This window comes from Rhopilema esculentum, chromosome 1, assembly GCF_057945365.1.
Source record: "Rhopilema esculentum isolate cy_ngs chromosome 1, ASM5794536v1, whole genome shotgun sequence".
NCBI classification, from domain to species: Eukaryota; Metazoa; Cnidaria; class Scyphozoa; order Rhizostomeae; family Rhizostomatidae; genus Rhopilema; species Rhopilema esculentum.
The window spans coordinates 566,825-578,930 of NC_142815.1; the positions used below are offsets into that span (position 1 = coordinate 566,825).

The following is a 12,106-nucleotide window of genomic DNA, read 5'->3' on the forward strand; positions in this document are numbered from 1 at the left end:
ACCCAGTGGGAATTGCATTGCATACAAAAAAGTCCGGAAAAGAGTAGAGGGTCAACAACAAACAGATCTTTGCCCAGTACAGCCATCCCTGTCCAAAACAGGTTCAGTCTGAAACAGAAGAAAATCAATCAAGTAACAACAAGGGATTCTAAACAGCCTCACAGAGCAAAGAACGACCATCAAACAAAGAACCCAAAAAAGCAATCGATGTTAGTCTGGGAAAAAACCATAAGCTTGCGAAGAATTCAAAATCTTATGATACAAAGGTTGTCATTTACGAAATTGTGGTGAGAGCTGACTAAAATGAAGCCAATGATAAATCTATTGCTGTTAATGAAGATCTACGACGAATTTGTGAGATAGGAGATATCAAACTAATTTCGAACTCAAACTTCAACCTTCAAACATTTAAACCGTAGTAAATTACATCTAAATAGATATGGCACGTCAGTTTCAGTTAATAATAAGAAATGATATGAAATGAGTCATAAAATGCATAAAGAAATGATATGAAATGAGGACTCTTGAATGCTAAACAGACAAGTGTGATACAGCATTTAGTTCATGCACAAATATTAGTAATGAGTGTAGTATAGACATGAAAGAAAATACATCTGAATTAGATCAATCCATAAATGGGTCTTCACCCCAGGACAATAGTAAGGACGATCAAAACTTGCTAGGGAAGCTCCGGAAGAACATTGTAAAGGGTTAAGTAATTGCCCACCTTAATATAAACTTGGTTCAAGACAAGTTTGACTTCTTGAAATTCCTAGTTCCAAAAAATGTTGATATCATTCTTATTAGTGAAACAAAAATAGATAGCACATTCCCTCCTGGTCAATTTTTGATAGAAGTGTTTAAGCCTCCTTTGAGGTATGATCGAAATCAACATGGAGGGAGAATATTAGTTTTCCAATGATGTAGAAGAACGGAAGACGCTAGATGTCTAGCTCACAGGTACGCTGTGAGGCAAATATGTTTATTTCCGCCATCTTGAATAGTGTCAAAAAGGTTTTTAAGAAATAATTTAAAATAAAGTAGAAATTGTTTAAGAAAACTCATGAATCACTTTTGTCGAAGAACTCTAACGATTTCCTGGTCTTTTAAATGTTGTTTGTTAGGTGGCCAAAGTTTCGAGAAAAACTTGTTTTGTGTCGCAGAATGAATGATAGGAAAATAAGGGCTTGGCTAAGCCCTTATAAATTACTGAGCCCTTATAAATTTGGTAAAAGTAAAGATTGATTTCTTTTACTTCTCTTTAGAATACCGATTTGAAACTTGGTAAGTGGCCTTATATTGCACTTAAATTTATGAATTGGTGTTAATATTAGAAATATAAGCAGTGGTTTGCAAAGCATTTACAGTCGCGGTGATTGCCAAGGTGCATTGCCAAAAAATAATGATTGATCTGTTTTAAACAGACCCAGCAACAATTTCAGCTACTCAATGCGTTATTTTCTTAACATATTGGTACAACGTTGTGATTTAGTTATTTTTTTTCTTGGTTTACGAAACTGCTATGAAATATCTAGGCCTAACTCTAGAAAAAGCCCAGAAAATAACTCAACGCTTGCTTATTAATGACAGAATTTAAAGATAGCAACCAATTTTTAATTTGATATAATTATTGATATTTTCAGACTATTAAAAAAAACACATGTTTTTTGTAATTATTCTTCAGCACAATGCATCACTCCCCCGTATCTTTGGGCCTATAAAATGCCTTTGCGGTACATTTCACAATGAAGATTATTAATGTGGCCTTATCAAGAAGAAAGAAATTTAATTCCTTTCAAATTTTATTTCTACAAATGCAATTTGACAAACTAAGTATAACAATTTCGCACTTCCCTACTGATGTCATACTAGGTTCTCAACGACAAACAGAAATATTCAAGAATTATATGTTTGAAATGGTCTATATAATTAGATAATAGACTCAACAAGCTCTTTCTAATTTATGTGAAGATAAAAATTGCAAGCACTAGAATCAACTCATAAAAACACAACAGGCCACTGCAAAAAATGTTATGTGTTGTCGATTTATATCTCCTCTAACTACCTGCATCCAAAAAGGCATTAAAATAGTTGTGAGCCTCGAGAAACACAGTCCTTCAAAGAAGCAATTTTCCATACTGAACCCTACTGCAGCTCGCTTTATGCCACTTTATAAAATGGCGGAAGTAAACAAATTTGCCTCACTCAGCAGTACCACAAAATATTCAAGAAGCTATTTTGAAGAAAAAAGGTTGGTCAAAATGGTGACCCAAGTTAGACATCTAGCGCCTTCAGTGCTTCTATATCATTGTAGTTTTTTAAACGAGATTTTCTATAAATCTGCATAAGAGGAAATGGGCTCTGCTAGGTATTTATCACCCACAATCATAAGAGGAAAGTAGGCTCTACCTTGAGCTTGGCAAAGCTATTGATCACTTAAGTAAACCTTTTGAAAAGTTTTTTATTCTCGAGGTTTTTAATAATAAGGAAAATGACCATGAAATCGAAAATTTCTTGGATGTTCATGGTCTAGAAAACTCAATCAAAGCAGCAACGTGTTCTAAATCGGATGAGAATCCTAAAACTATTGTTGTAATACTAACAAATAGAGGTAGATGTTTCTCTAATACATTAACAACCGAAACTGGAATATCTGATTTTGATTTAATGGTGTCAGCAGTTTAAAATAGTGGATTTACAAAGAGGGGTCCTAAAATAATAGACAGGGAAATAACCGTAACTAACTAACCGTTGTCAAAGTTGTTTCATGATGCCAGTAATTTCAAATTTTTTTTTCGATCAAGTGACAAGGCAAAATTTCATTTTACCTTGAAAGTGATATTTTTTTAAATCTGAGGTAACCATTGGAAAAAGCACATGAAGAGATCAAAAAATCTATAAAACATCAACCCTGTAACTTATATTTTCAGAGATGGACCGTTTAAACTTTCGATGATGACCTCACAAAGTATCTAACTTTGCTCAAAATGGAGCGAGCAATCTCAAACACTGTGACAGAAATGAATGGTATTAACTTAGACAAATATTTTCTTCACGGGAAATACCAATAAATAGCATATCAGCATGTGTTGTTAGAGCAGCATCGAAGAAGAATCTATTAATTTATGGAAGGAACTAAAAAGAAATGAGTTTGGAGGAAGTTTGACAGGTCAGAACTTTTCAACTAACCATGGCGATTTGATTATTGAAACTACAATGAATCGTGAAGTCAAAGTGAGAGGAGGCCCGATTTAAGGTGGGTTCAGCACTAATGTACACGCTGCTGACACATTTATTAAAACAAGCCATGTCATGCCAAAGCTTCGTTCGACTTTGAATGCAAAGTTAGGAGTTCAGTCATCAATAACTCGCAAAGAAACTACACCACAAGCAAAGAAAGCACATCAGAAGACTGTCAAAAAAAGGTGGCAGAATCTGCGAGGGATGATATCGTTTCAACTTTGCTTAACAAACCATCTTCTACTTAATCATTTGTTGAAAGAAAAGCATTACGGGAAGGATAAAGCCAACCTGTCTATTGACATCACACAGCCTTGTAAGGGTGGATTTGTTCAGTTTTTTGATCGCTTTATATGAAAGAGTTGACTAGCTCACTGAATCAATTTTAGTGAATAAGCTGCAAAGGTCACTACAGCTGCACAATGAGAAAGTTAGGGAGAAAAGAGAGGTCATGCGTTGATGAATTGATGCAGTACATTGCTCGGTAAGCAAGAACTGTCTTTTCAAGGGCACAATGAAAGTGAGAGTTTTTGAAACTGTTACAGCAATATGAAAGTTATCTTAGGAGGCATTTTTCTGATGCTACTGTTTTTGTTGGTTCCTTTCCTCAGGCTCAAAACGATTTGATTCAATGTATGTCAAAAGTAATGAAGGAGGAAATTTGCGATGAGCTTTCTGATGCAAACTTTGGTATATCGATATGTCTCTAAATTCAGAGTTTGTGAGCGTTTTATTGAATTTATTGAAAGTAGCTGAAAAGAGTTGCTGAATCAGTTGCTGCCATTTTAATTCAAAGATTGAAAAGTATAAGGTTGGGCCAAGGCTCGTTGCTTCGACTTATGTTGGCTCATCAGTAATGGCAGGTGACATTTCCTTTGTAAATGTCAGGGTTTATGAGAAGTACCAAGAGGCTCTATTTATTTATTGCAGTGCACATAAACTCAATCTTCTGTTTTATCAAAGTGTGTCCAGAATAAATGCATGTAAGAGATTTTTCAGAGAGATCTTTCAAAGAGATTTTCTCGTTCAACAAAACGATCTTCGGACTTCAATCAAGTTCTGAAACAGTGAATCTTCACTGCATGTGAGACTCGCTGGAATTTTAAAACCCGTAAACTTGTTTGGTTGTTACAGTTCATAGTATTTTTCCCAATCTTCTTGCCTTCTTAAACAATTTTATTGATTCCCCACAAACCTGGAATGATGACACAGTAGATGCTGGTGGTGGTTACATTTCTTAAATGAAGGGTGCAGAATTTATGTGTCTTTTAAAACATCTTTTCTCATACTGAGTGAATCTTCAGTATTCTTCAAACAGAGCGATACGACATCTTGTATTGCAATGCCAGAGTTGAAAAGTTAAAAAGAATCATTGCATTGATAAGAAATGGCAAAGGTTTCAATAACATAAAACGGAAATCTTTGACTGTAAGGGGAGCATCGATGAAGCACTTTCAAAGAGAACTGTTTTGAAAGACGAGCGAAACCAAAGGTTATTTTGGATTTTGGATTATTTGTTGCAGGAAATCTCCACATGGTTCACATCTTTGCAGTCCGTCTGTTTTGTAGAGCTGCTAGACCCTGAGAGGGCCCCTAAACATAAGAAAGATTTTCCAAGGACAACTTTTTCCGGTCTAATTACCACTTATGGTCGTCACTTCGATCATTCAAAGTTAGAAACTTCAAGCATTCTATCACTGAAATGAGCTTTCAGATATCTTCCCGCATGAACTACTTCAAATGCTGTTTCCCACTGGACTATTAAAAATGATACCACAGATTACTAAACTTCGTGAGCTCATTCCAACAGTACCAGCATTCTGTTTTGAAGTGCATGAAAACAGCCTTTTGCAATGCCATGAGTCGTGGTTGCTTTTCTGCTTTGTCACAGTTTTTGATCGAAAAATAATGCCTTAAACGTAAATAATTTCAAGACAATTAAATAACAATTTTTAAGAAAAAGGTATACTTTTCTCTTAGTTTTTCTCACTTAGCATAAAACTAAGAAACTTTTAATAATCTTTCTGTAGAAACTGGTACTGAAGACCATTACAAAGACTATCCAAAAATTGAGAGCAGATAAATTCCCCACAAAAATGGTACTTGCCTTAACCACAGTTTGGTTTAGCTATTTATTATCATTTCAAGTCCCTAAATTTAATTTCCAAGAATGTTATCATTTGCTATTAAGGCAAAGAAAATTGAATGTGTACCTATAGAAGATTGAATGCATCTAGTGTTGCCCGCAAGATATGCTCTGCCCCATTTGTCAATAGCATCAAGAGCAGCACAGGGATCTTGTCTGCTCCTATTTGTATTTCAGTGAGTTATTATCATTTTCTTGTACATTCTTGAAAACTGGTTAATATGGTACTGTCCTTAAAGAGCTTATGAAACCAAATTTTTGATAACTATTTTATTAGCTACACTCATAGATTCAAAGGTTCTCGTTCTAAATCAAAAAATAGAATTTCAAAAGTCCTTGTCGTTTCTCTTTTATTGTGTGTGACGTCACAGTGATGAGTCGTGATATTGGAATGAATAGGTCACGCATTCATTCATGGCTATAGTTGTAGAAGTAGCATGGCCAATTCGAAGCGCTCTTCAGGTTATGGTCGATCCTGTGTTGCTGGAACATTTGATGGGACCAGTTGCAAAAATACACAGTTTACAGAGGGTATCTTGCTCGGGTAAGATTTGTTCGCCGGCACAGACAAGGTTTCAAACCATCAACATACTCTGCGTTGTGTTCAATTCATTTTGAAGACATGTGTTACACGATGAGAAGGTATTTAGCCAAGAGCTCGGAATAAGAACGAAACTAAAGACTGGCGCTGTTCCAAGCATTGATATAGCCAACAAGAGAGTTGATAGTGACACAACCTTCCGAGAACGAAAGCAGGTAGGGCCTAAAACAAATCACTCATGCTATAAAATTAGGTCCGTACTTCTGTAGAATAGGGTCAAAACTTTATCTTTCTCTTAAACTGAAATAAAATTACTTAGGTATATTTGATCAGAATACATGAATTGTGAAAATAGAGAAGGGGGATTATAATTAGGCAGAAGCCTAGTTGATATTATATGTGTGTCATATTTAGAAAGAAGACTTTATTTTCTCAAAAAGCAACACAAAGATAATTTGGGTGACAACAATTCCAAACAACTGCTAACTGCCTAAGGTAGCCTCTTGTAGGGCCAAATCGATACTGCGTTTGTGATTTACTATCTTCAGAATAGCTTTTTTAAAAGCTATCATCGGTACTAAGCTCTGGCGGGCTGCAGCAAACAGAGTGATTTAGATATGGTGAACGGAAACTGTGCTGTGGTTGGAGGTACGAACAGTAACTACTGATTGAGAAAGTGGAAAAAAGAAGCTTGTGAGGAGCACACTGGCCAGTCTCACAAAGAATGTCCCTGTGAACAACCCTTTCGGCTTCACAAGTTTCCAAGCGTTTTGAAAAGTTTGGAAACGAGGAAGGAATGGATACATTTGATGCGGAGAACAACAAAGAGGAAGAAGGCATGGGCTCTTGGAAAAAGTGACATGGTATGTTGCAAAATTTTGCCGATGGCATGCCAACATATGAGCATCCATGCCCATCGTTGAAATTGGGCTACAAACAACCACCCAAAAAAGCAAAAAGAGTTCTTCTTCGCCCAGATATACCACCTGCTAACAAGTGAATGACCAGCCTATACTTGCTGAAACAGATTATGAGCCAACATCCACTACAGGAAATACTGAAAGAGGAAGTGAGGCCATCACTCTCAAAAGATTGTGGCAGATGTCAGTAAGGCAAGAGAAGAAGCAATTATTTTCTCTTGGGTTAATATAAAGTTAGATGCTAAAATGAAATTTTATACTGGCATTCAAACAATGGCTTTATTCAATGTCTTCTTTTTGTTGATAAAGCCCTGTTTGCCAAATCTTGTGTATTGGAGAGGGAAGAAAAACGTTTTGTCAACAAAGCACAAGAAAACACCCATCAAAAGATTACCAAGCTTAATGAGAAAAACCAGTTTTTATTGGTTCTTGTGCGTTTGAGATTGGTACTGCTGAATGAGGACTTAGCTGACATATTTGATATTTCACAGGCCATATGCTCCAGCATTTTCACAACCTGGATCAGATTTTTGTCTTCACTCCTTGGAGATGCCCTTGTGAGATGGTTACCAAGAGAAATTGTTTATTCAAATTTGCCAAGTATGTTCAGAGGGAGGTATCAAAGGAAAAGGTGCACTATAGATTGCTCTGAAATGTACATTGAGCGACCAAAATCAATTAATTAACAAGCTGCAACATGGTTTGACTACAAGAAGCATAACACCTTCAAGTTCCTGATAGCAATTTCATCAAATGGCTTTATAATTTTTTGTCAGACTGTTATGGTGGGAGAACTACTCACCAGTTTATCTGCAAGGAAAAGTAAAATGTATAACTTATTGGAAATAGGTGATGAAATCAAGGCAGACTGTGGCTTCCAAATTAAAGAAGACCTGCTTCTGTATTACTGCTCCTTAAGTGTGCCACCAGGGGCAAGGGTCAAGGCACAGATGACCATGCAGTAATGCAAAAAACTAAGGAAGTTGCTAATCTAAGAATTCATGTTGAGCGTACTATCAACAGGCTGAAAGGGTTCAAGATTCTTAAGATCATTATTCCTATCAACACGCTCCTACATGTTGATTCAATAGTAGAAACTTGTGCTACACTATGTAATTTGCAAAGCCATTTAATAAATGAATTTAATACATAGGTATTAAGTTTTATGAAATTTTTTTTCAACAGGGCTAAGGTAGAAGGCATATCAAAGACTGCTAAGGAATTAGATTTTTACTAAAAACTGTCCGCTTTAAGACAATAGACATTTTGAATTTCTGTTATGCTGTGGATTGCCAGGATTCGTAGGTTGGACTTCGAGCCAAGTACATAAGCTTGTTTTCTTTTCTTATCATTTTCGCGATGAAGATTTCACACACCTAGCAAGTACTACTCTTACCCAATTTAGGAAAAGAGCTTTGAAAAAAACTGCAATTCCTTCGTTAAACTTGCGTGGTGGAGATATAGATGAACGCTTGCCTAAGAGAATAACCATTACATCATCAAAAGCAAGAGCTGCTTCCTTCCCTTCTGGTGAGTCTAGTAACACATATTTCACAAATGCTTCTGGAAATGATAATTCTTTTGGTGCCCTTGATATGGATAGCTGTCCAGTTCAAACAGTGTCTGAACCCAATGCCGAGCCTCAGAATGTTGATCTTAGAGAGCTGATGGATGAACTCAGTGCCCTGAGAAAGGAAATAAATCAGCTGAAAAAAAACAGTTCCTTTTTGCCAATTTAAGTGACGCTATGGTAAAAAGCTACACAAGATTAGAAAGGCCCATTTTTGAGGTTGCTGTTGCTATGATGGATCGCTTTTTCTCGCTTGAGTATTGGTCTGGGAAAGCAGTTACATTAATTAGCAAACAGGATCAGCTGTTAATGTTTATCATGATACTTCCACTTGACCTTCCCTACGTTGAACAACAATTATGTTCCCACAGCATAGATGTTGAACTGACAGTCTCTGCAAAGAAAATACACATGATCGACACCAGAAATCATAGCCTACAAGCTATAAGCAAAGTAGTGTGATCCCTTCCCCTCGACTTTTTTTTGCAAAACATTAGAGCTTTTCTCGAAATATTTTCTGGTGGATGTTACTTTTTCCCTTTGCCCCCCAATTTTTCCCTTTTCCAATCTGTGTCGGAGCCCATGCATTTACAAACTGAGTCTGCACAAATTAGAGGGTAGCCCAAATATATAATCTTTCTTTTCTTTATAGAATTATTTCTCTGCTGTAGCAATTATAAAGCCAAAGGAGTCATACCAACATGATTTTTGTTTGCTTTTCTAGGAACGTTAATGGATCACTCTCAACTTTTGCCATATGGCTAATTGATTGCAGGAGCTCTTTTTTTCCAGAACCTTACATATCACAACATTTTACTTTTTTCACAACTTTCCTCAAAATTAGCAAGCAAGGGCATACCTAATCCTAGTCAAGAGACCATCGCACAGGCCAATGGCAAATTTTTCAATGTCATTCATAGAATTACCTTCAATATTAGCCATTAGGTTTCTGAAAGCAGTTTTACCCAATTGAAGGGGTTGATATTTTGATATTATTGAAAATTGTAATGGATCAACTAAGACCCTTTTTGTATATTCTCCTGGCAAAGCAATCTTTAAAAAAAATTGATAACTAAAATGAAGCTCGCCAATGCATACAACTGCTGTACATGATGCTGCATTATCCAATGCAGTTGTTACAGTATCTTTGCCATCTGCCAAAGAGTTGAACACTTCTCCACCATCATGTGAGTGAGCTTAATTTTTGTTATCAATTTTGTTTTCTCATTTAAGGTGACAGCACGTGTTATGCATGTTGTTTTTTTTGCTTTATAGTATTTGGATAACAAATCTAATCGCTGTTTTCAGAATCATTACACAGATAAGTTTATCATTCAGAGATGTTTCGAAAGAAGGAAATTACTTTACCAAAAGGCATGGAGAAAAGTTAACTGTGCTAAATCTGCAAAGAAACAATCTCTTTAAAGAATGGCCTACTCTTGTGGGGTTGTAACTATGAACCCCTTTTTTCAAATTACTTCTTTGTGGAGATGTGGAATTGAATTCTGGTTTGACAAATCAAGCAAAAAAACAAATCATAAACTCAATTTTTGAGAAGATTGGAATAAACAATCATCATGCTCGAGATTTGTAATTTTCAATCGATCGCAAGGGGCAGTATTCATGCAAAAATTCTATCCAGATTAAAGGAGTCATGAAAAAGCTTGGAGAAGACACTGAACAATAGAAACTTTTAAAAGAGAAGTCAATCTGGACATTAAAAGTTTGGAAATTAAAATTAAGACATCATCAACTAAGTTTTAGTGATGCCTCATGCAATTTTAGTAAAACTAAAGAAATTAAAAGACTAAGGAAAATTTAATGAGGCAAAAAAAGTTTGTATGGAAGGAAATTACTTCGTGGAAAGGCATGGGGAAAGGTTCACTGTACTATGTCTGCACAGAAGTCAGCATTAGAATCAAAAGTAAACTGAGTGTCAGAAGAGATTAGATTTCAGCAATTGTCATTCTTTGAATGTAAGAAAATTTAATTGACCGGTAGGAACAGTATTCATAGAAAATTCTACACCACTTAGAGCTTGGGAAAGACATTGAACAGATGATGATAGAAACTTTGAAAAGGGAACCCGGACTCAACATTGAAAGTTTGGAAATTAACATCATACATTGGTTTGGGCGCTGGGATGAAAACAAGCATCACAATTAAAAAAATGTTGTGGGGTGTAATATTGCAACAATTATAAACATAAATGAAAATCTGGCTACTGGTATCAAACATACTTTCAATTAGATGCGTTCAAATTGCAGAATTCTTAATATTGATAGAGTGTGGACCAGCGATGGAATTCATCTCATACAACATTTGAAATTGTAGTTCTTGGTATAACATTGTTGGACAAAAATGATAGCCTTTCAAAAAATTGCCACCTACTCTTATAGATATCAGCAGTTTTTCGTCTGCCCAATTTTGTTTCTTTCAGCAACATAGTACATCCTTAATGCATTCAGTTTTCGCTGAACCTCTTCATAAGTTGGTAGTGGTGAAACCAATTGATCGTCTAACGACGCGATGATTGCATTGATGCAGTTTCTCCGTTTTTCTTTCACATGGTAGTTGGGATGACTGGCATCAAATAACAATAGCTGATTTTGCCACAGGTCAATAACCAACTCAACAATTTCGTCTTTCCATTCGAATTTTGTAAATTTCCTTCTGCTTTGAGTTTGCCTGCAGCTGTGTAACGATAAGGGTTCTTGTCATGACGGTGAAGAACCAGTTAATAACCAAGCTCGCTAGTGGAGCGATGGTCTAGGCCAACAGGCCTAGCCCCGAGTAGATAGCACACAAGAGGTACTCGTTCTTTCATGTTATGTTTATCGTCAAAACAGTAAGACTAAATAATTCTAAGTTGGATTACATTATATTAAAAAACAAACGAAGGAACACTGTGAAACATCACACAACACGATGGCAATGACGCACATTTCCTGGAAAGGGAGTTACTAACACAACAGCGCGACAAACAAACATGTGACATTAACACGCAACATAATCAAAGATCTAGCTGAACATAATAATAATAATTACTGAAGCATACAAGTCCTAAAAGGCAACACCATCCCCTCCCTTTTAAAATACACAATAAAACCTTGAAAAGTCACTGAGTTCTACTACGTCATAAATAAAAGTGTTTGAAGTGTCATTACGGCCTGGAGGCATAAACTGGCAAGCAAAGGTAGTGCCTACAACATCACTTTATTTGCCCAATCTCGTCACAACATCTCCAAAAAGAAATGTTTAAAAAGTCCTATCACATGCGAAGGTTCTCTATAGCTCTTCTCAGCTGCAACCTCTCTCCGGCCAGCTCCCAAACAATCGGCTGATTAATGGTGACATAGTTTCTCACGAAATCTTGACTGTATCTTGTTATAATCTGGAAAACGAATGCCTTTTCCGTTGGTGGAATGCCTTCTTCCAAAAAAACAATAGACAGCTGATTCAATTGCCTGAAATGCAGGCTCTTTGTAGTCTTCTGATTGCATATCAGGAATGAATTCCACATAAATATTGCCTATCTTTCTAGAAACGTAGGTCACTTTCCTCAAATACATTGATACAAATGAACTCGAAACAGTTCCCTATCTACCCAGGACAGCAAAGACTTGTCAGTGCCTTTTAAAAAATTGCATCACAGACATTCCTATTTGATCGTTGGTCAAATGAAAAAT

General features: G+C 36.1%; 1 pseudogene; it reads left to right on the plus strand.

Annotated features, from left to right (window-relative positions):
- Positions 1-7,236: 7,236 nt before the first annotated feature.
- Positions 7,237-8,699, plus strand: LOC148960595 (uncharacterized; annotated as a pseudogene).
- Positions 8,700-12,106: the final 3,407 nt, after the last annotated feature.